Consider the following 25,212-nt stretch of genomic DNA (forward strand, 5'->3'; position numbering starts at 1 on the left):
GGGGAACGGGCGTCTCGTGTCGGTTCCTCATCCGAGTCGAACCCCCGGAACGTGCTGGCTGAAAGCGTGGGCGTGAAAAGCCAGTCGTCGAAAAAGTCCGCCGGCATTGGCCTATGGGGAAAGAGGGCATGAAACTCTTCCTTGAGCAGAGGTTCATCTAGAGCGTAGCCCGGCACCCAGCTGTTGGCATTGGCCGGGGTGCCCTCCTTAGCGAGAAGGTATTCTACCCCCTCTTCCCCCCATCTGGAGTCCAAAATCTCCGTGACTTCGTTGAGGCGCACCTCCTGTGCCACTCCCCGTTGCCTGGTTCCCTCTCGGAGCGGACTCGGCGCCGTGCCGGGCTCCTGAAACCTGTGCGGTGCCTTGTAGGGAGTGAGCACCGATCTGTGGAACACCGGATGCATTCTGGAACCCTCCGGAAGCGCCAGCCTGAAAGCCACCGGGTTGACCTGCTCTTCGACTTGGTAGGGCCCCAGTTGCTTATGCCCTAGTTTCTTCTTGGCCAACGACCTGGCCGGCACTGCGTGGGCTGCTAACCAGACCCAGTCTCCCACCTGGATCTCTTCGCCAACCCTTCTGTGTTTGTCTGCCTGCACCTTGTATGCGTATTTGGCCAGCTCCAGGTGCCGCCGCAGCTGATCGTGAACCTCTTGCAACTCCGACGCGAACGCATCTGCTGTCTGCGGCTCCCCCTCCACCAGTCTTTCCAGTCCCGGGAAGGTTCTGGGGTGCCTCCCGTTGTTGGCGAAGAACGGCGTGACCCCCGTGGACACGTGCTTCGTGTTGTTGTAGGCGAACTCGGCGAGCGGCAGGTAATCCACCCACGTCGCAGGCTGTTGATTCGCATAGCATCTCAGGTACTGCTGCATGATGGCATTGACCCGCTCCGCTTGCCCGTTGGTCTGCGGGTGTCTCGCCGACGCCAGGTTGATCTTGACGTTTAGGAAGCCCATCAGCTTCTGCCAGAAGTTCGAGATGAACTGCCGCCCGCGGTCGGACAGAATAGACCGTGGCAGACCGTGAACCTTGAACACGTGGTCTATGAACAGTTTGGCGGTTTGTTCCGCCGTGGCCACCTTCGCACACGGGATGAAATGCGCCATCTTGGAGAACAAGTCCACCACCACCAGCACGGCCGTCTTGCCCCTCGAGCTGGGCAGATCCGTGACGAAGTCCAGGGCGACTCTCTCCCATGGCTCGACCGGAGTTTGCAGCGGTTCCAACAGTCCGGCCGGCGGTCTGTGCACTGGTTTGGCCCTCTGGCAGGTGTCGCACCTCGCCACGTAGTCCGCGACCTCCCCTCTCATTCCGGGCCACCAGAAATCCCTGGCGACTAATTCCACCGTCTTCTCCTTGCCAAAGTGCCCGGCAGTGGGCGCGTCGTGCAGCTGATGCAGTACCTTGGCGCGAAGTTCGTCTCCCGGCACGTAGATGGCCCCTTTGCAGATGAGCAATCCATCTCTCAGCTGGAACCCGTTGGTCGCTGCCGTGCCCCTTCGCATCTCAGCCATCTTTGCTAGCGCGAAAGAGTCATTCTGCAACGCTTGTCGCACCGCCTCCAGGTCCACTGTCGCCGCAGCGCACGCCCACACTGTTGGCGCGAAGATGTGCATGGCGGCCGCTGGCGTGGCGTCCTCCAGATACTGTGGCTTACGGGAGAGCGCGTCCGCCATGATGTTGGTGTCCCCCGGGACATACTCTATCCGGAAGTCGAAGTTCGCAAAGAACTCAGCCCAACGTATCTGCCTCTGGTTCAGGAACTGTGCCGTGCGCCAGTGCTCCAGATTCTTGTGGTCCGTGCAGACCTGCACCGTGTGCTTGGCTCCAATCAGGAAGTGCCTCCATGCTTTGAACGCTGCATGAATAGCCAGCAACTCCCTGTCCCAGATGGTGTAGTTCTGTTCGGACTTGCTGAGCTTCCTGGAGTAAAACGCTCCGGGCCTCCAAACCCCCTGCGGGTCCTTCTGCAGCAGGACTGCTCCGACGGCCCTGTCCGAGGCGTCTGTTTCAACTCTCATCGGCCGTCTAGGATCGACATGAAGCAGCTGTTCCTCCGAGGCGAAAAGACGCTTGAGTGCCTGAAAGGACTGCTCCGCCTGCGCTGTCCAGATGAACTTCTTTTTCTTGGAACTGAGCGTGTCTGTAATGGCTGCAGTCTGCATAGCGAAGCCTTTGATGAACTTGCGATAGAAGTTCGCGAAGCCGACAAATCGTTGGACCTCCTTCCGGTTGCGTGGGCTTTTCCAATCCAACACCGCTCGAACCTTGGCGCTGTCCATGGCGAGCCCCTTGTCAGACAACCTGTATCCCAGGAAATCCACCTCCGTCACGTCGAATTGGCACTTCTCCAGCTTGGCGTAAAGCCTATGTTGCTGGAGCCTGCTCAGCACTTCCCTGACGTGTCTGTCATGCTCCTGCTGCGATTCCGAAAAGATCAGGATGTCATCCAAGAAACAGACGCACGTCTTGTAGAGGAGCCCCGCCAACACGTGATGCATGAAAGCTTGAAAAACGTGGGAGCCATTTTGCAATCCAAAAGGCATAACTCTATATTCGTAGGTGCCCAGGGGTGTGAACATGGCTGTCTTCCACTCATCTCCCTCCCGCATGCGAATCAGGTTGTACGCCCCTCGCAGGTCCAACTTGGTGAACACGCTGCCCTTGCGTACTTTCGCGAGGAGGTCGTCGATTCGGGGCATGGGGAAGTCCGACGGCTTGGTGACACTGTTCAAAATTCGGTAGTCCACCACGAGCCTTTTCTGGGGCGTGTCTCGCTTCTTCACAAAGAATACAGGACTGCCCCCCGCTGCCTGGGACTCTCGGATGAAACCGCGTTTCAAATTATGATCAATGAACTCCTTGAGTTCCTGCAGTTCGTCTTCAGACATGGAATACAGCTTCCCTTTGGGCAGCGCCGCCCCCGGCAGCAGGTCAATCTTGCAGTCATATGGTCTGTGGGGGGGTAGTTTGTCTGCCTCCTTCTCGCAGAAAACCTCCAAAAATTCTGCGTACTTGTGGGGAATCGCTTGCAGCGTGCCGAGCAGCAGCTGTGACTCCTCTTGCTCCCCTTCTTGCTGGGGCATGATGCAGTGTTCAGCACAAAAGGAAGAACCGAAGGTCAGCTGCCTCTGGTACCAAGCCAGCGTCGGGCTGTGCCTGTCCAGCCAACTCATGCCCAATACGATAGGCGTGTCTGAGAGTTGAGTGACGTTGAAGCTGATAATCTCCTTGTGATTTCCAAGCCGCAGCACCATAGGTGGCGTCTGCTTCACCACTTGCCCCCCTAACAGCTCCCTGCCATCCACCGTGACAACCTGCAGTGGCAGCGCGGCAGGCAGCAACTGTATAGCGTGCCGGTCGACAAAGTCCTGCCCTATGAAGTCTGCATTGCTTCCCGAGTCGACGGTGATTGGCACGTCCATGGTGATTCCATTGGGTAGCTGGAGCGATGCGGTGAGCCTCACTACTGGCTTGGGCGGGAGGGGGTCCATGGGCAGTAAAATCTCTGGGGACTGCTTCACTGACACGTCTGGCTGGGCCCCAGTGCCTCCTCTTCCAGCCAGACATCGTCGTTTCCCTGCTGTGGTTCTCCTTGCTGCGTTGCTGCAGTCACCATTGCTGAGGCTGCAGTGTGCTTGTGGAGCCTCCGGGGACACTCTTTCGCCAAATGGCCTGGATCCTCGCAGATGTAACACTTCCTGTTCCCTCTAGGAGGCTTCGCTTTCACTGCTGCCGGTGCTAGGGCTCTGGCTGCTGACTGAGCCCTTGCACTCCCAACCTCCATCGGTTCCACCCCTCCCCCTGTTGGGGGCGTGGATTGCGCACGCGCTGCTTCTCTGGGAAGGAAGGAGGAGCCCCTGGCTGGTTCGCGCCTGCTGCGCCCTTCGTCCCTGCTCCACGGACGTTCTTCCAGCCGCACTCCCACCGCCAGCGCCCTCTGAACGATCTCCTGCGTGGTCCGGGGTCTCTCCCCCCTCGCAATCTCATCTTTCACCGAGCTGTTCAAGCCCTCCCAAAAAAGGTCTCTGACGGGAGCCGAATCTCTGTCCCATTCCAGGGCACTGACCAAAGCGAAAAAGCGGGCATGATATTGCCGTACGCTGGCCCTCCCTTGTCTTAGTCCGTGCACCTCCCTTCGGGCAAGATCCACGTCAATGCTTGATAAAAAACAGCCATCCATCGCTTTAATAAAGGCGTCCGCATTTTGGAGCGCAGGATCCTTATCCCTCCACAAATTGCGCAGCCATGCTTTAGCGTCTCCATGCAAATGGGACATGATGAACCCCACTTTCTCTTGTTCATCTCTAAAGTCTTTGTGCAGTAGTTGTAGTGCACACATTACGTCTGCTCTAAAATTGGGGTACTGTTGCAAATTCCCATCGAAGTGCGAGACCAGACTGCCTGTGCGTCTCCCCAACCCAATCCCCTCTGATTTGGGTGTCTGTTGCCCTGCTTCGTAAGCACGTCCAACCTGACCTGGAGATCCCTGTAGGCGGCCGCTGCGTCCTCCTCTCTCTTCCTGGACGCCACCGCCTCGGCAGTCAGTCGTGAAACCGCGTCTCTGAGTTCCGTTATTTGCTGTTCGGCCGTCATATTGTCTACCGTTCGTGAGCTTTCTTGTAGGCACCCGCTTTCCCTCCTCTCCGCGAGGTCGTGGATGTCCACAATTTGAAGGGAAGGAGCTTACTGTCAGGGTTACTTCCAGATCCTAGCTCACAGAGGATCACGCTAGCCAGCGGTTGTTGATTAAAAGTCTTTATTGAGTTACAGTCTCCATTCTTGAGCTGCTGCGTGCAACCCTACGCCTTATGCTTAGGTCGGCGAAGCTCCTTCTGAGTCTCCGCCCCTTGCGCACCAACTTAATATCCTAGCCCTGCTCCACCTTTTCCGCCTGACAGTTCTCCTCTGGGTCCCTCTGCCCCCCTGGGTCTCTCCCTTCCGGGATTCTTCTGACGCTGACCCCCCTGACTCCCCTGTCTCCTTGCGCCGGGCTTTAGGACCTGGCTCTCTTTCCGGGCTGCCTACTGCGCCACCTTCCTGTGCATTTGAACTTGGCGCGCGCGCCCAACCTTCCACTTTCCGTCTAACCGTCACTTCGCTCCCCGATGAAGGTGTGGCCACTCCTGACTCGTGCCCTCCCTCCTGTTGTGAGCTGCCAGCGCTAGTTCCCAGGCGCTCTTCCTCTTCCCTACTCTCTGGCGGTGACGTAGGTCCCGATCTCCAACTGCTCCCCTCTGAGTCCCCTCTGGCTCTTTCTTCCTGGGGTGTCCCCCTAGTCTCCCCCCTTGCCCTTGCCACTGGTGCTCCTCTTTGTGAATCTTCTGATTCACTGGACAGACTTGGAGATCTCGGGTCGTCGTCGTCACTCATCCTTTCTTCTGCCTCCTCCCCCTCGCTCTCTGTTTCCTCCCTTGCCCTCGCCTCTGCTCCTGAACCCCTGACAGATGGTCACCAACTTGAATGGCCTCAAAAGAAGATAAGGCTTTCAGTGGTCACCATGGTTGTGTTCCACATCTGGGGTCAGAGCCAGTATGCTTCTGAATACTAATTGATGAAAACTGGAGGAGAGGGGCTCCTTGAGCTCAGGTCCTGCTTGCAGGCTTCACATGGACATCTGGTAGGTCACTGTGTGAACAGGATGCTGGGCTTAGATAGGCCATTGTTCCAGCAGGGCTCCATTCAGGTCCTTATGTATAGCTTTAAAACACCCAACATCTATACCAAAACTCACTGTCTGAACAGTCAGCATCCAGAGATAACTCAAGCTCCATTCTGTCTCTTCCTTATGTTGCTGTTTCTTCACACATGCACTCAGCTTGATGATATCACCTTCAGCTCAAGGGTTGGAGGAAGAGAAAGGTGGGAGAAGAAAGAAATGTTCTCTCTCAGAACAGACCCTGGTTGTTTGCTCATCTGTTAAAGACATGCTATCAAGAGCCATCGGGTAATATGAATAGCAAAGATAAATTGCTGAGGAATTTTGTCAGGATTATTAACAGATCCAAGACTGACAGTCTGCACTGGGGCTGCAGATTCACCACACATTTAAAGCTCAGGACTTCCCCCAAATAATATCCGAACTGTAGTTTTCTAAGAGTGGGGAAAACTGTAGTTTCATGATGGGTTTCCAGAAACCCTGCCCCGGATTCCCTTGGGTCCATGTAGTGGTTGGGAGTTACTCATGCGTAATCCTGCTCCGTTTGAGCATCGGATTGCCTGGTTAAACCCTCCGGACTACGCAGCCCATATTAGCGTGGCTGCCCTTAGTCACTTGTAGAATCTGTCTGTGGGCGTTTCTTAAAGCGTTGCCAACATAAGAGTTGTTTGACGCCCAATCGTTTCCGCCTCTCACTGCGCGGGAGTCTCCTGCGCAGGGTGGGCGTGGGCAGCGGGATGCTTGGGCTCTCCTCGCTAACTTCCAACGAAGAGTCCTGGAGCCCCTGCCCCTGTCCCGTTGCTCTCCTGGATCCCTGGTGTTACACTCATTCTCTTCCCCTTCCTCCCGGCTGAGTCTCCCTCTAGCGCTTGGACCTTCCCCTGCAGAATCAGAGACCCTCTCCTTCTCCCGTGCCTCTGATGGCAGTTCCCTGACAGTCCAGGCCAGCACATAGCTGTCAATGTTTCCCTTTCTTTAAGGGAAATTCCCTTATTCTGAAAAGGATTCCTCGCAAGAAAAGGGAAAAGTTGACAGCTATGGGTCAGCATTGTGAGTATGGGCAGTGATGTTCAACGTTCAAGGACCCCTGAAATATGTCTTGGGGGAAGTGAAGGTAGTAATAGAATACAGATCAGTGTGGGGCTTTTGGGGTGGGGGCTTATGGAGTCGCTTTTCGGAAGGGTCTCCTAATGGGTTTCAAAGTTTTAGAATTGAACTTTGAAAAAGCGAGGGTTTTTGGGGGGTGCGGTTGTTGGTTAGGGATCACCCAGTCATTTCAAGGCACATAAGGATTAGAACTGCAATCAACCCAGTCCCATGCTGGCACTCTAATCCAGGGATGAGGAACTTGTGGTTCCCCATATGTTGTTGGACTCCAACTCTCATCATCATCCTGAGATAGCATGGCCAGTGGTCAGGGATGATGGGACTTGTAGTCTCTCCCATCTCTTTACTTACTTTATTATGATTCTGATACCATTTCAAAGTAATGCGAGGAAGCGATGTGCAATAAAACCAATACATAAAATAGATTAATAGATGACAATACAAATCCCAGTTGAAATGTACACAGGTGTAGGACACCAGGAATGAAAGCATAAAAAGCTGCATCTGCCAAAATGGTCTCTGACGTTTGTGGGCTTGTGTTGGGAAGCCAGCATGATGCAGAGGCTAGAGTGTTGGACTAGGACCTGGGAGACCAGGGTTCAAATCCCCTCTCAGCACAAAGCGGACTGGGCTGACCTTGGGGAGTCACTGCCCCTCAGCCTACGCTACCTCATTGGATAAAATGGGGTGGAGGAAGAGCCATATCTGCCACCTTGAGCTCCTTGGAGGGAAGGTGGGATAAGAATGTAATAATAAATATAATAAAAATATAAATAAGGCGTGTGATGGCTACTACCACTAGAAGAGTAAGAGTTACAGATAGGTAGCCGTGTTGGTCTGCCATAGTCAAAATAAAAAAATTCCTTCCAGTAGCACCTTAAAGACCAACTAAGTTAGTTCTAGGTATGAGCTTTTGTGTGCATGCAGTGTATCTGAAGAAGTGTGCATGCACACGAAAGCTCATACCTAGAACTAACTTAGTTGGTCTTTAAGGTGCTACTGGAAGGAATTTTTTTATTTAGAAGAGTAAGAAACAGACTATAACTCTAGGCATTCAAGAAATTAGGGGGGAAATGCTTACAAGGTGAATTCCCTCTTCGTCTCTGGACTCTGAGATGAGTTGATTCACTTGTAGAAGCCATTAAAGCAAAATTTGATCCTGAAATATGCAGTGGAAATGCAATCAAGTTGATAAGGGATACACTCCATTTCCCCTCTTGCTGTATAATTACGTTTCCAAGATCGTCCAGGGGCTCTTGTGTTGTCATAGTGACAATATCTGCAATAGAAAATATGTCTGATGGACATCTGTTGGCTATCTGTTGTTTCCTTATATTGGGCAACCCCCCCCCCAATAGACCAACAGCTCTGCCCTCATAGGAGACAAGCAGTTGGCTAACTTCATATACTGTTGATTAAAGGGACAGATTTGCTGCTGACAGCACTCAGGTGCAACCTTTATAATGAGAGAGAGAACCACTAAAATGGAAGAGAGATTGGATTTGCTCTACGCTTTCCCTCTTCAGCAGAGATAACCCTGGTGCTGTTCATATTAGGGCTGACTAAGATTGACATGAGTTTTGAGCAGCTAAGTTCACAAGCTTCGACTGCTTTTCGAGTGCTGCACAATTTTTTTTTTTTAGGTAGTTAACACCTTAAAAAAGGATATAATAGAGTTTGAAATGGCAACCAACACGAACAGGGGTCTGGAGAAGCTCCCGTTGGTGGTCATGTTACAAGATTTCGAGCCCTTTAAGGGACGCGGGTGGCGCTGTGGGTTAAACTACAGAGCCTAGGACTTGCTGATCAGAAGGTCGGTGGTTTGAATCCCCGCGACGGGGTGAGCTCCCATTGCTCAGTCCCTGTTCCTGCCAACCTAGCAGTTCGAAAGCACGTCAAAGTGCAAGGAGATAGTTACCACTCCGGCGGGAATGTAAATGGCGTTTCCGTGGGCTGCTCTGGTTCGCCAGAAGCGGCTTAGTCATGCTGGCCACATGACCCGGAAGCTGTACGCTGGCTCCCTCGGCCAATAAAGTGAGATGAGCACCGTAACCCCAGAGTCGGTCACGACTCGACCTAATGGTCAGGGGTCTCTTTACCTTTACCTAAGGTCAAAAGAAAGAAGTTAGTTAGGAACGGGTGCGGGTGTAGAGACCATGTCAGAGGTGTATGCAATTATGCATGTTGTGCAGAAAGTGGATAGAGAGACACCCCCCCACAAAGTACTAGAGTCATTGAGTAATGGGAGATTCAAAACAACCAAAAGGAAGGACACATTTGCACAGCGCATAAGCTATGGGATTTGCTACCACAAAGTACAGTGATGGCCACCAAACCAAATGGCTTTTAAAAAGCTTTCCCTTCCAAATTGCCATCATTGACATAGGTGAACCTCACGCCACATACATTCAGGGCCTTTAGGGGAACTGAGAGTGATAAAAACAAACAGAAATGGTTGAAGTTCAAATAGGCAAATTGATTTTTTTTATTGACATCTGCTGCTCAGGGTTTGGAAAATAGATCTAACCGCAGATGGAATTTTTCCTATGAATTTTGAGCATGTCACCGTGTCAACCCTCCCGTTTGAGTTCTGTCCTACAGTTATTTCTTCTCTCACTCTCAAGCGGTATTTTTTCCTGAATGAGAGCTGTATCATAAAGCATTAGTACAGCTCTCTCTGCCTCTCTGGTGACAGGAAATAATAATTTTAGTGCAATACATTAACAGATCAATGGATTGTTGTTGTTGTGCTTTATTTCTGTCTAGTTAACATTTCAGCCAGTCTCTCAGGGACCTTGTTTGATATATCCAGAAATGGGGGTGGGGATGAAAAGTTTTTAATAACAGAATATTCTAGAATTGATGTAATGGGAAATGCCGAAAAAACATACGTAAGATTTGCATCCTTCCTTTAGGAAGTGTCATGTGCATCACTGTTGTGGTTAGGACTGGCTATAATGTCTGCAACTGACAGGCTAAATTTATGAGTAACAATAGAACTGAGCTGTGTATAGAGGACAGATGGCTTTGAAGTTGAATTTTTCTTTCTTTGAGTGTGGGGTTGGGTTTGATGGCATATAATGTGTCTGGTGGAGTGAGAGAGAAATGCTTGACAGGCTTGAGGTTCTTCAATTACTTTGAAGTTCAGCGACTGACAGCATACCTCCAAAAAAAAAGAGAGAGCAAGATTTTCTTTTCTCTTAATCCTGATGCTTCTGCTACTGTTGAGCTTTCGTGTAAAATTTTGACTGGGGTTATTCAGAATCTGCTTCTGTGCAGGAAGAGCCAATAAAAAATTTTGAGGCTATTTTTGAGATGAACAAGGAGTGTGAGATTTATGGGGCAATGCCAAGGACTTCGTTTCTTTGTAGGTTTGACAACCACATATTCTATTGCTGATTATGCAGGCAGTAAGTGCAAGGTGCCAGAACTCTGGTATTTGGTTATAAGCATCTTTGCGATTGTTGGCTTTATTGCAGGGCTAGGGAACTTGTGTCCTGGCAGATGTGGTTGGAATTCAACTCCCATCAGCCCTAATTAACATGGCCAGTGGCCAGGAATGATGGGAGATGGAGTCCATCCATCCCTGCTCTAGCTAGTAGGCTGTTGGACTAGTAATTTACTGTGACGAAGAACAACTTGAAGTACTATACATCTGGCTTAAACCCTGAACATCTGTGTCAACTGAAAGGAACCTGCAATGGCACAATTGAAATAGCAACATTTCCAGAGGCATGTCACATTCCCACACTGTTAGATATTGGAGGCAGAGCGCCCATGTGAAGCCCTGGATTCCACCTGATCTTAGCCCCCAGGAGGATCTTAGCCTCCTGCTGTCTCCTGTCCATTTTCTCACTGACAAATGCCCCAAACCAACTATGTCGTTGTCCATCTAGATCAGGCTTCTTCAAACTCGGCCCTCCAGATGCTTTGAGACTACAGTTCCCATCATCCCTGATCATGGGAGTTGTAGGCCAAAAACATCTGGAGGGGTGACGTTGAGGAAGCCTGATCTAGATTAATCACGCCCATTGAAACCCAAGGCCTTGAGATTTTATCAGACTCGTTAAGGCCCCCAATACGATCCATTGCATCTGCACAAACGATTGAATCACCTGTAAAGCTAGGACTTGGTGTGTTTGGTAGGGCGAATGGACTGACTTATTAATTGCTGCTGCTGTATGCCAGAGCTTCAGCTTCCATCCTACACAATCTAAATCAGCAACACATGTGCTGCTAAATGTGCAGAGATTGTAGCTTGCAATCATCCTGAGTTTTGCAGCCAAGGCGGCAGGATGGGTGGAGAGGGGATGGAGTGGCTCATGGTGGTGATGGGTCAGATTGCCCTTTACTGGAATGCACTGCATTCAAAAAGTGAGTGAATTGGTTGGCTTCAAAATAACATTTATTTTTTATATTTTTTAAAAAAATACTTTGACGGGGAAGGGAAATGAATGCACGAGTTAACGTATCTTCTCAGCTGGGGCGAATTTTGTGATGCCTGAGAGTATTTGCTTCTTGAAACTTAATGGATCTTGGCAATGTGTTCAGCAGTTTGTGTTCAGCAAGGAGAAAAGAGTGTTTCATGGCTTAGGTTTACTGCAAAGGATGTATTCACAAATGGGCTATGCAACAAAACTTGGCTTGCTCCTATTCACTAATCCAGTCAGCCGTGCCCCTCTTCAGAACACTCCATTCCATCTCTCTTTCTATCATGTTTTCTTCCCTCCCCATTTCCAGTCAAGTCAGAATTATGTAGCCACTGAGTGTGCTTTTATTCACTAAGCTGTTTGGGATCTATTTCCCCATTGGTCCCACCCCCTCCTTTTTTTGTAATCCTCCAGATTTTGAGTTTACCTTGAGCTTACCTTTGCGGCATCTCTCTTGTGCATGGCTACAAGAAAAACAGGCCCTCTCCTCTGAACACTGGAAATAGAAGGATATGTGTATCTATGTAGTTTAAGATAATTAGTATCCCACCAGTTGGGGAAATATTGGGATTTCAATACCCAGTACTCTGTGGGTTCAGCCTGGATGGCCAATAAGACTCCAGTTGTCAAACAAGACATTTATTTAGGCATTTCAAGACCAGTGCGACACAGCCTCAACCAGCAAGTAATTGAGGGGTGGCACCCTAAATATGAAAAAAAAAAAATCACATGCATTTATACATTTGCAAGCAAAGGGAGGCAAAAGGCCAGCTATGGTCCATGTATGGCAGTGTGTCTTTCTACTAGCTTCTACTGGTTTAATCACAAAACATAGTGACTTTTTATATTTTCTTCCATGCTTTGTCCTAAACAGTTATAGCAACAGCTCCTGCAAACATGTCTATTTGTCCTCCTCTTGTGGCTCTCTTGCAGACCCAACCTTCACGTTCCAACCTTCACATTGCCCACACATTTCAACTTTTAATGTTATTATTTCTATATTTCCCCTCCAACACACATTTCCACCAATAAGAATATAACTCGCAAGACCCATGCTCAGATAGTTTTCATGTTATACAGTGGTACCTCAGGTTACAGACGCTTCAGGTTACAGATTCCCCTGACCCAGAAATAGTACCTCGGGTTAAGAACTTTGCTTCAGGATGAGAACAGAAATCGCGTAGCGGCGGCAGCGGGAGGCCCCATTAGTTAAAGTGGTACCTCAGATTAAAAACAGTTTCAGGTTAAGAACGGACTTCCAGAACGAATTAAGTTCTTAACCCGAGGTACCACTGTATATGTTCTACAATGTAGCATAGCCCTTGTGTACCTTACTACCTCTCTGGAGGTTGTGAGGTTTACTTGAATTCATATTAGGATGGTTGCTGTCAACCCAAAAATAAAAATAAAAATTGGGTCCCATGTCATTTTCCTGGTGATGATAAAGGCAGTTTGATATCATAAGGAAAACTTTTTCAGTAGGTATTGAGGGGGAAATACCAATCAATCTCAAAGGACTAGAAATAAAAGAGCGTGGTGTTTTTAAAATCCACAATAATCAACTCTTTCATTATGCTACCACCATTGCTAGATAATTTAATATGTATATTTTCAACTAGTGTGTGTGTGTTGCTGATGTACAGCTTCCAAATCTATGAAAGGTTTAGATCTAGCATGGATGGATAACTCTGTGTAAACATTCATGTTCTGCTCTTTGACCAAGAACTATTGTGTTACTGTCAGTTTCACCAATTTGTTGAGCTCTGCCTGAGTAATCATTTGTGTGGCTGTCAGAGGCAAGCCTTCTGCCAGTAACATGCCATGGCCTTTTGTTGAATTATATTGTGTTTTTCAATATTCTGCCACGCTTTGTGTCAAGAAATACAAAATGAGAGCACAAGAAATATGAGTACCGAATGTTACTGCGTTAGCAGGTAGAGTTGCTCTGTGGATTATTTTTGAGACTTCAACACTGAGGGTGTGAGAGAGGGGTGGGGGAGAGAGAAAATAAACAACTAAACTACACATATGTGCCAAGTTATTTTCCAATTAATAACCAAGTGATTAGCTATCTTCAAATGGAATTAAAAACCTAGGTAAATATATACATGTTTCATAGCAGCCTCCCCATATTAAAAGAGATACAATTTTTAGGGTCACCACTGAAAAGACTCTGCACCCTATCTCTAGTAATCTGTGCCAGATCACCATTAGCCTCCTGTGGTTAAGGGAATACTGTATTCAGGAGAACCCAGGCACAGACCTTAATTGGCATGGTCCATAATTGGACACTTTTGCTTCAGAAGAGGTACTGCGGGATGTAAAGAATATTGAGAACCAGGAGTCTTTCTCCCTAAACCATCTTAGGAAATAATCACTGAAGCAATCTTTTTGTAGAGCAGAGCTTGCCAAACTTTTCATGTCGGTGACACACTTTTTACACATGCATCATTTCACAACACAGTAATTCAGTTTTCATAGCAAACTGGAGGTTAAACTAACCCTTTTCCAGCCCCGGCGGCAGCATGGGGAGTGTTCACCCAACACACTGCAGCCGACACACTCACGTGACACAAAGTTTGGAAAGCTCTGTTGTAGAGCCTTCCATGAATGAGGAGGATGAATCCCAAAGAGCCATGCTTCTTGGATCCCTTCTTCCTGAAAATATTTTCTTGCCAAAATAGATTCTTCTTACTCTTCCCAGAAACTCATTTCTGAGCATTCCTGCTTCACAACAAGACTAACTCAGGGGTAGCAGGAGAGCTATCAACTTTGCCTTAATGCATGCCAGCAAAAGAGATCACTACTCCTTTAACTGAGGACAGATCTTCTCAAGGCTAGTCAGACTCAAAACACACTTCCCCCAAGAGGGTGAAGCCTAGAACATGTGTCTCTGTATGACTATTTCAACCTTCGGTAGACTTTATACCAGTGGTGGATCTGCTCTTTAGCTCAGGGATGGAGATGTTCTTGGACTGCAGATGCCAACAGTTCCAGCCCCCATGTCCAGTGGTTAGATGTTATGGGAGTTGTAGTCCAGCAATATAATGAGGACCATGGCTCCCCATCGCTGCTGTAGTTGTCACCATGTTAATTAGCTTTAGTATTGTCAATAGCTGCCACAGTGTGTTGTTCATACTAGTGTCCCACTGCGTGCTTCTCACGGGCTGCCAAGTTCTGCAACTCATCCAAAGCCAGGGCTGCAGATACTCCACAGTTTTGCACTATGATGCCAGGCACTGATTCCCCTGTGGAGTTTAGTCACAAACAGATTAATATGTGTCACTGTTATTTGTACAAGGTTATGTACACTGTGGAAAGCCATTGGGTTGTATTCATCTAAGTCGCTGTGCAAGTGGAATGAATTCTGCTTTCACAATGGGAGTTTCCCCTCCTTTGTTGGCATTTAGAGTTAAAATTATCAGCAGAAGTGGAAGTTTACTGTATCGTTGTTGAAGGACCACACTTTACCCTGAATATCATCACACTGAGACTCTGTGTTTAGGTAAATAAGAAAGCTACATTTATTACAGGAAATACAGGCATGATTGGAAATATCCTAGTTTTATCTAACTAAGGTGGAGATCCTTTGAGTTCTGCTTGCTCTTCTCCCATGGTGAGGAGGAAGAAGAAAGAAGTAGGAAATGAGGTTAGGAACCCCAAGTCTAGCATCTGAGGGAGGGTCAGCACAGGTTTGGCCAGAAAGGACAATCTGGGGAGGTTCTTCTCTCTGTTCCCTCTTTCCCATGTTGACAAATCAGCCTTCCAACATCATTCTCCTCCTTTATCTGCCCCTTCTCCTGGGTTGGTGCAATGAATTCATGCAGAGGTGAGGAACAGGAAGTTCCACTGCATGAGTAGACATCATCCTGTTTGTGCAATGACTTAATTGGATCCACCCATTGCTTAATAAATGGATTAATATCTCGCAGAGCAGTGAGGAGCACCTTTTCATGCACAAATGCTTCAACAGGATCTGGACAGTATTATCCAAATTGTCTATTTTGTAGGATATAACAGATTATCAAGTGAGTTGGCAAATGCATATCAGTATTGACCCACAGATTAAGCAGTCACCTTTATATTGATTACCACAGTCTCAAATCAAGCCATGTCTTTTGCTGGTTATGAAGGAATTTTGCAACATCAGTATTGACTTTATATTTTGTGGTGGTACAAAAACTCAGCTGAAATAGGCACTGTAGTTTCAGCTCAGCGTCAAAATACAGTGACCCACTGCCTTTACTTACTTGAGAGTTGAGCTGAATTAACAAGCCCAGTTCTGTTGGCATCAGATGTCTTAATTTCTTTCCATTGTGGCGCTGTCTTATCACTTTCTATTTCAAACAGCTGGTTAGATGGTAATGAGTCCTTTAACATTGTTAGCGATATGTATATTTCCATATGCACGGTTTGCACTTTGTTCTAAGACCTTCTACCCTGCTGTCCAACTGCATTAGCTGCCGTAAGAGATCTTCTTAGCATTCACAATTATGCACTTGCCAATTCTTCTCATCTTGTCGTCTTTCTGAATTTATTGATGTTGCTCATTTTGCGAAGAGCTCTTTCCCTCTTTCCATAGATGTCATTTTAAATAATCATCCCTGATTGTTGCCTGAGTTGCACAAATACCAGCGCAGGAGCAGGATAAATTAATTTTTCATGGCACTGGCCTTTTCTTTGGAAGGATGTAGCTCACCTCTTGCCTTTTCCATAGTAAGTGTTAATATATATTCCATTTAGTGCTGACAGTTTATACTTTGTCCTCATTAATGGAGATCATTTTAATAGGCTGCAGCATTACGGCCATGGAGATTGATCAGAGCTGGTCCATAAAGAATACATTTTCAGCTCTCCTTACATGGTTGTCTTGAATAGTAGATGATAGAAGATCCTCTGCCATTTAATGGATGTCAGCTGGTAACTGTGATGTTAAATGGTTATAAAATGCTGTGTATGTGTGTGCGAGAGGGAGAGAGAAAGAGAGAGAGAGAGAGAGAGAGAGAGAGAGAGAGAGAATGAAGTATTTAAGTGTTGTTTTAGAAAGCACTTGAATAGAAGCTGGAATGATACTAAGACTACAGTGCTATCTAGCTCTGTATTGTTTTCTCTGACTGTCAGTGACTCTTCACAGTCTCAGGAAGGGCTCTCTCCTTCTCTTATCTTTCCCTTCAGGGAAAAAAATCAGCTATGAACATTTACCTAGGAGTAAGTTCCATTGCAACTAGTGGGACGTACTTCTCAGCCAACACACATAGAATTAGACTGTAAATCAGGAGGTTGAGATAATTTCAAAAAATAATACAGTGGTATCTCGGGTTACTGTTCATCTTGTGTGCCCTGCTCGGTGTAGTTCATAGCTTCTCTGAGTTCTTCAAGCCCCTTCGCCACGGCAAGGCAGTGATCCAAGATGAACAGGTCATAGTGGAGAGTTTTGACCAAACGTGATCCACCTGGAGTAGGAATCGGCAAGCCACTCCAGTATCCCTGCCAAGAAAACTCCATGGACAAAGACAACAGGCATATAAAAGTTATGACACTGGAAGATGAGCCCCTCAGGTCGGAAGGTGTCCAACATGCTACTGGGGAAGAGCGGAGGACAAGTACAAGTAGATCCAGAGCTGATGAAGCGGCTGGGCCAAAGCCGAAAGGACGCTCAGTTGTGGATATGCATGGAAGCGAAAGGAAAGTCCAATGCTGTAAAGAAAAATATTGCATAGGAACCTGGAATGTAAGAACCATGAACCTGGGTAAGTTGGATGTGGTCAAAAATGAGATGGCAAGAATAAATATTGACATCCTGGGCATCAGTGAGCTAAAATGGACGGGAATGGGCGAATTCAGTTCGGATGACTACCATATCTACTACTGTGGGCAAGAAACCCGTAAGAGAAATGGAGTGGCCCTCATAGTCAACAAAAGAGTGGCGAAAGCTGTACTGGGATGCAGTCTCAAAAATGATAGAATGATCTCGATACGAATCCAAGGCAGACCTTTTAACATCACAGTAATCCAAGTTTATGCACCAACTACTGGTGCTGAAGAAACTGAAATTGACCAGTTCTATGAAGACTTACAAAACCTTATCGAAGTGACACCAAAGAAGGATGTTCTGCTCATTATAGGGGATTGGAATGCTAAAGTAGGGAATCAAGAGATAAAAGGAACAACTGGCAAGTTTGGCCTTGGAGATCAAAACGAAGCAGGGCAAAGGCTAATAGAGTTCTGTCAAGAGAACAAGCTGGTCATCACAAACACGCTTTTTCAACAACACAAGAGACGACTCTACACATGGACATCCCCAGATGGGCAACATCGAAATCAGATTGATTATATTCTCTGCAGCCAAAGATGGAGAAGCTCTATACAGTCAGCAAAAACAAGACCTGGAGCTGACTGTGGCTCAGATCATCAGCTCCTTATAGCAAAATTCAAGCTTAAACTGAAGAAAGTAGGAAAAACCACTGGACAGGTAAGATACAATCTAAACCAAATCCCTTATGAATACACAGTGGAAGTGAGGAACAAGTTTAAGGATTTAGATTTGCTGGACAGAGTGCCTGAAGAACTATGGATGGAGGCTCGCAACATTATACAGGAGGCAGCAACTAAAACCATCCCAATGAAAAAGAAATGCAAGAAAGCAAAGTGGCTGTCCAACGAGGCCTTACAAATAGCGGAGGAGAGAAGGCAAGCAAAATGCGAGGGAGATAGTGAAAGATACAGGAAATTGAATGCAGATTTCCAAAGAACAGCAAGGAGAGACAAGAAGGCCTTCTTAAACGAGCAATGCAAAGAAATAGAGGAAAGCAACAGAATGGGAAGAACCAGAGATCTGTTCAAGAAAATCGGAAATATGAAAGGAACATTTCGTACAAAGATTACCATAATAAAGGACAAAAGTGGTAAAGATCTAACTGAAGCAGAAGACATCAAGAAGAGGTGGCAAGAATACACAGAGGAATTATACCAGAAAGATATGGATGTCTCGTATACCCCAGGTAGTGTGGTTGCTGACCTTGAGCCAGACATCCTGGAGAGTGAAGTCAAATGGGCCTTAGAAAGCACTGCAAATAACAAGGCCAGTGGAAGTGATGGTATTCCAGCTGAACTGTTTAAAATTTTAAAAGATGATGCTGTTAAGGTGCTACACTCAATATGCCAGCAAGTTTGGAAAACTCAGCAGTGGCCAGAGGATTGGAGAAGATCAGTCTACATTCCAATCCCAAAGAAAGGCAGTGCCAAAGAATGCTCCAACTACCGCACAATTTCACTCATTTCACATGCTAGCAAGGTTATGCTTAAAATTCTACAAGGAAGGCTCAAGCAGTATGTGGACCGAGAACTCCCAGAAGTGCAAGCTGGATTTAGAAGAGGCAGAGGAACCAGAGACCAAATTGCAAACATGCGCTGGATTATGGAGAAAGCCAGAGAGTTCCAGAAAGACATCTACTTCTGCTTCATTGACTATGCAAAAGCCTTTGACTGTGTTGACCACAGCAAACTATGGCAAGTTCTTAAAGAAATGGGAGTGCCTGATCACCTCATCTGTCTCCTGCGAAATCTCTATGTGGGACAAGAAGCTACAGTTAGAACTGGATATGGAACAACTGATTGGTTCCAAATTGGGAAAGGAGTACGGCAAGGCTGTATATTGTCTCTCTGCTTATTTAACTTATATGCAGAATTCATCATGCGAAAGGCTGGGCTGGATGAATCCCAAGCCGGAATTAAGATTGCCGGAAGAAATATCAACAACCTCAGATATGCAGATGACACAACCTTGATGGCAGAAAGTGAAGAGGAATTAAAGAACCTTTTAATGAGGGTGAAAGAGGAGAGCGCAAAATATGGTCTGAAGCTCAACATCAAAAAAACGAAGATCATGGCCACTGGGCCCATCACCTCCTGGCAAATAGATGGGGAAGAAATGGAGGCAGTGAGAGATTTTACTTTCTTGGGCTCCATGATCACTGCAGATGGTGACAGCAGTTACGAAATTAAAAGACGCCTGCTCCTTGGGAGAAAGGCGATGGCAAACCTAGACAACATCTTAAAAAGCAGAGACATCACCTTGCCAACAAAGGTCCGTATAGTAAAAGCCATGGTTTTCCCAGTAGTGATGTATGGAAGTGAGAGCTGGACCATAAAGAAGGCTGATCGCCGAAGAATTGATGCTTTTGAATTATGGTGCTGGAGGAGACTCTTGAGAGTCCCATGGACTGCAAGAAGATCAAACCTCTCCATTCTGAAGGAAATCAGCCCTGAGTGCTCACTGGAAGGACAGATCGTGAAGCTGAGGCTCCAATACTTTGGCCACCTCATGAGAAGAGAGGACTCCCTGGAAAAGACCCTGATGTTGGGAAAGATGGAGGGCACAAGGAGAAGGGGACGACAGAGAATGAGATGGTTGGATGGTGTTCTTGAAGCTACTAGCATGAGTTTGATCAAACTGCGGGAGGCAGTGGAGGACAGAAGTGCCTGGCGTGCTCTGGTCCATGGGGTCACGAAGAGTCGGACACGACTAAACGACTAAACAACAACAACAACATCTCGGGTTACATACGTTTCAGGTTACATACGCTTCAGGTTACAGACTCCGCTAACCCAGAAATAGTGCTTCAGGTTAAGAACTTTGCTTCAGGTTGAGAACAGAAATCGTGCTCCAGTGGCGCGGCGGCAGCAGGAGGCCCCATTAGCTAAAGTGGTGCTTCAGGTTAAGAACAGTTTCAGGTTAAGTACGGACCTCCGGAGCGAATTAAGTTCTTAACCCGCGGTACCACTGTAATGAGGAACTGAACACAAAGAGAACCAAGGGGTTCAACTAAACTGAGGACAGAACTTCATGTTACACCAAGAAACACAGGCCTCACTCTTCCTCCCTATGGATGCAGAATAAAGGAAATTAAGGAGTGTATATTTTGAGGGATATATGTGAGAACAAGTGCTTCATGCTTCTCTCACCTTCCACTTTATCCCTGTGAGTGATTTACCTCAGAACTCTGTGACAAGCTTATTTCTAGACAGCAGGGGGGAAAAGGGGTAGCTGGAGGGAGTAGTTGTGGGGAGAACGTCAAAGCAGCCAAAGGGTTCAGAACCCTCCTCAATATTGCCCTGTGCTCCCTGCCACATTTTCCAAATTCCACGAACACATCCATTGTGAGCAGTTGGTGGACTAACAAGTAAATTTATTGGAGCTGGCCATGGTGCTGAACGGTTACTCACAGTTACTATGCCACTGCAGACATTACCAGGGCAGAATGTAACAAATGCCTGTGTTGAATGTCTATTATGCATACCTCTCTGAAATGAAGAGAACTTGCAAAAGTAAAAAGCATGCTAAAGGAATTGGAAAACTGCTTTGTCACACAGGCAGCTCAAATCATGTCAGTTTGGTTAGAGAGTCTGCTCAAATGTGGATTTATAGCCAAGTTTTGTTGGTATTACATTGTTTTGCTGTATTCGACTGTGCTTTTGTGTCTTTATTGGAGTAATGGCAAGTGATGGAGAAGAATCTGATGGAAGAGGATTTTTCTCTTAAGGTGGACAGGGGGGACCTGGCTTGCTAAGCAGTACACAGGCTTGTGTTCAAATCTCATTCGTTCTTAGTTGAAGGCTCACTTTGTTGTTACAGAATCTCTCAGACAGAATAAGTGAACTTTAAATATACAGAAAAGTATCAACATGGGCTCTGACAATATGGTCTCTGAATAAATTGCTTAACCTCTGTGATTTGCCATCTGTAAAATGAGTTGACAGGAAAGTCATACAAATTGACACTGGAAAACTATTTGGGGATCATAAGGAAGACGTTGCTTCCAAGCCATTGTTGTGTTATAATTACGTTGGGAAGGAGCACTGAGAGCACTGAGATGAACTTTTGCTTCAGTGGGTTTCTGTCATTACTATGCATGAAAATGTGGCGGCCTTTCTTTCTGGCTGATGATTTGAAGTCATTGCAGCATACGTTTATCCAAAACATGTCGCAGTCTCAAAGTAATATTCTCAAACAGGACACAGAATGAATATGTAGTCCGGCCGGAATGAAGGTATTCATTGCATCAAACTCACAATACTTCCCTTTCCCCACAAATATTCTTCCATCCTTCCTCTTAACAAAACTATCCATTCTAGAAGCCCTGCTGGCAATCCTAATTTCTAATGAGATTAGGCATGGAGTGGAGCAAGGGCCCACTTTCTCTGCAGTAACCCTTGCCTTTGGATTGGCCACCCCACAGCATTGGTGTCATTTCATAGGCAGGTAAAGACTTTTTGGGAAGCAGTGAGGTACATTGGACATCTGAATATCTGTCGATACTGCTGGTCTTATTTGCAAACCAAATGTCATACAGTGGTACCTCAGGTTACATACGCTTCAGGTTACAGACTCCACTAACCCAGATATAGTACCTCGGGTTAAGAACTTTGCTTCAGGATGAGAATAGAAATCGTGCTCTGGCGGTGTGGCAGCAGCGGGAGGCCCCATTAGCTAAAGTGGTGATTCAGGTTAAGAACAGTTTCAGGTTAAGAACGGACCTCTGGGAGGAATTAAATACTTAACCCGAGGTACCACTGTATCTTGTTTTATGTTTCAGTTTTATGGTTTAGTCTTTGGTTTAGACTGCGTATTCTTGTGCCTTTGGTTGAAGAGTGGATTATAAATACATTTAATAAGTGAATAAGTCACTGGAAAACGTCATACACTTAGGACACTTCAGGGCATGGTAGACATCTAGGCAATAGGTGCTCTGAATTGGACCATTGGGCATCTTCAGGAATCATACCAAATGCTGCTTTTCCATCTGGACTTATAAAATAAGACATGGTACAGTGACCAAGGTGGTTGAAAGGGTTGTCAGTTCTAAACCATTAACCTGAGGCATGTAGCTAAATTTCCAAGCAGCAATTCTAGGGCACAATAAATCTATAATGTCACTGCTCTGGTTTCATACTCAAAAGTGAATAACATTATTTGAAAGCATGTGCAACAGCAACACTTCTAGCAGCTACCAATAAAATAAGGGCCACTATGGTGCTCTCTGAGTCTTAATTTGTGCAGTCTTTCATTTGGCAATTGTAGCTGTTCAGCTGTACTTTAAGTTTGATGTACTCTGTGCAAAAATTGCAGTGGCTGATACAAATAATAATAATAATAATAATAATTTTTATTTATACCCTGCCCGCCCCAGCCAAGGCCGGGTTCAGGGCGGCTAGCAAGCAATAATAAAAACAAGTTGAATGAATACAACTTAAAAACAAGATTAAAACACAACATTAAAATATTGAAACAATAAAATATTAAAATGCAGCCTCATCACAAGAGGAGAAGGAAAGGAAAAAAGAAAGAGGGGGAGGGAATCAAATTGGCTCCAAGCCAAAGGCCAGGTGGAACAACTCTGTCCTACAGGCCCCGTGGAAAGAAATCAGATCCTGCAGGGCCCTGGTCTCATGAGGCAGAGTGTTCCACCAGGCTGGAGCCAGTGTTGAAAAGGCCCTGGCTCTGGTTGAAGCTAATCTAACTTCCTTAGGGCCTGGGACCACTAGGGTGTTGCTATTTATGGACCTTGAGGCTCTCCGTGGGGCATACCAGGAGAGATATAAAATAAATTTCAATCTGTCATGTGTCCCCATCAAGTGCGTCTAGGAGGGAGAAGTATGAGGCAGGCAGGCAGATTCTAATTTCTCAAATTTAATGTGCCCCCCCCCGGTCAAAGAAACTAGTTTGTATTTTGTACTTTGGCATCTATACTCAGATACAAACAAACAAGAACAACCCCTAGCCTTGTTGATTACATATTTCCTTCTTCCCCAGTAAGGATTTTTTTTTCTTTTACATAAGGTTTTTTTAAAAAATAATCTTTTTTTGAATCACTTTCTATTTGTGTATGGGTCTCTTTTTCAGCTATCTCTTCTGCCATGAGGTGTGTCACTGGTTAATGAGAAATGACTCTGCAAGGGAGTCCCTAGGTGACATGATGTACCTTTTTCCCTGATGAAAGAAAGGGAAAATGAAATCAACGTGGCAGTGAATGAAAAATGCATTACCGTGTGACCTAGAGAGGACACTTCCTCCTCAAACCCATCATGTTTCTGTACTATCTCCCTCTCAGAAATACCAGCTTCTCGCCAGGGAAGGACTGAAGGAAGTGGCTAATAAAATACTAATTTGCCAGTGAAATATTGGAGGGGGAAATACTAAAGCAAACTATAATAACAACTACTCGTACATAATTCTCCATTTAAGATGCAGCAGAATATTTCACTTATCTGCCTTTTATGCAGTCTGGTTTGGGTGTGATCAAAGGTGCTATAAAATACAGTGGTACCTTGGGTTACAGTTGCTTCAGGTTACAGACTCTGCTAACCCAGAAATAGTACCTTGGGTTAAGAATTTTGCTTCAGGATGAGAACAGAAATCGCACAGCAGCAGCGGGAGGCCCCATTAGCTAAAGTGGCACCTCAGGTTAAGAACAGTTTCAGATTAAGAACGGACCTCCAGAACGAATTAAGTTCTTAACCCAAGGTACCACTGTACTTTTCTTATCCTCCCAACTTCAATGCATTCAAACTTTCCTGGAATATTGCAAATTAGTGATTACACTTAAGGGCCAGTAGCAAAGGGCTATTTGGTCCTCCTGCCACTTCTTACTCCATTTCAGTAATGTAGGAATAAAGTGTCTGGGTCATGGGAATCATAGAGGAAGAACCACAAGCCCCACTCTGTCCTTGGATGCTACATATAGAAGGAGTAGGTTAAGTGTATAGCATTATATCAAGGAGGAGAAAAGATATTTATTATATCCCAGCAGAATGAGGCAATCAGGTTCTGTTCCTTGGAGAGATTTCCCTCCACCTCTCCTGATACTGAAGTCATCCAGGTTGGTTGGTTTTTAGGTGTAATCATTACCAGCCCTATTACAGTACATTTCAAGAGTCTTGTGAGATTGGAATGATGCAAATGTTAACACCCCATCTAATCTGTTTGGAAAGGTGGAACAAGTGCAATGTTTTAAATAACCTAGAATGTAGCAGAATGGGGTGATGATACTCTCCTCACCCTCACCCCCACCCCACCCCCTTGCTCACTTGAGATGGAAAGGACACAAAACTTTCCAATAATTTTGTAACTCTGAAGCTGTGGACATCTATCCCCTAGCAAGTTTCAAAATTCAACACTCCCTGATGCCACTGCCTTGACATATTGGTACTTAAGCCAGACAATCCCCACCGGTTAATGGCCAACCCATAAACCAGGGTTGTTGAAGCTTTTTCCGTCCAGGGGCCACATTCCCTCTTGGGTAACTTTCTGGGGGGCCGCATGGCAGTGGAGGGTGTGGGGAAAATGGATATGGAGAGAAACTCTCCATCCTCCATCCAGGCAAGCAAACTTCAAAGCCCTTTCTCAAAGGTAGATCTTAACCCTTGTCTCACACAGAAGGGGTGGGCTCTCCCAGCTCCCACCTAGGAGCTTCTCTTTCTTCTCCCACCCTGGGTGGTCTTCCCTTCTATGCCTCCCACAAAGGGTTCTTCAACAACCATCCATCACCTTCATGTGAGTACCCTCATTAACCCACAGTAGAGGACATTGAAGAACAAAACAAAGCAATAAACAAAAGCAAAGTAGATAAGAGAAGAAAAAGGGGGGAAGGAAGATAAAGCTCATTTTAAAAATCAAAAGAAAAATTCTGATTCTAGTATTTGTGAAATACAAGGGCACATTCCAGCCAAGTGAAATCACTAGAGAAGAGTGCAGAGCCAAGTCAATGTGGGGTGTGACCTGGCAGCTATGGCTGAGTTTCTGCAGCCCTGCCATAAATTCATAATAATGCCAAGGATGCTTATTTAAAATCCAATGCAATAGCAACCTGCGAATGTGCAGCTGTATACATCCTTATGAGAGTTTTTTTTTTTTAAAAAAAGTGGAGAGTCAACAGCCAAAGAATAACAGCCCAACTATCCCCGGGAAGAGGCACGTTGCAGTAAGGTCGCCACCGATGCACAGAGGATGCATTTCTGCCA

The 25,212-nt window shown here is 46.4% G+C and overlaps 2 protein-coding genes across 6 annotated transcripts in view; one reads left to right on the forward strand and one right to left on the reverse strand.

Annotated features, from left to right (window-relative positions):
* LOC309515333 (prostatic acid phosphatase-like) overlaps window positions 1-25,212 on the reverse strand; it is a 264,606-nt gene that overhangs the window by 187,617 nt on the left and 51,777 nt on the right. The gene's annotated exons all lie outside the window — the stretch shown is intronic.
* Window positions 1-25,212, forward strand: part of CPNE4 (copine 4) — a 259,861-nt gene that overhangs the window by 101,613 nt on the left and 133,036 nt on the right. The window lies entirely within an intron of this gene.

The sequence above is a fragment of the Podarcis vaucheri genome (genome assembly GCF_965113315.1).
Source record: "Podarcis vaucheri genome assembly, chromosome: 12".
Lineage (NCBI taxonomy): Eukaryota > Metazoa > Chordata > Lepidosauria > Squamata > Lacertidae > Podarcis > Podarcis vaucheri.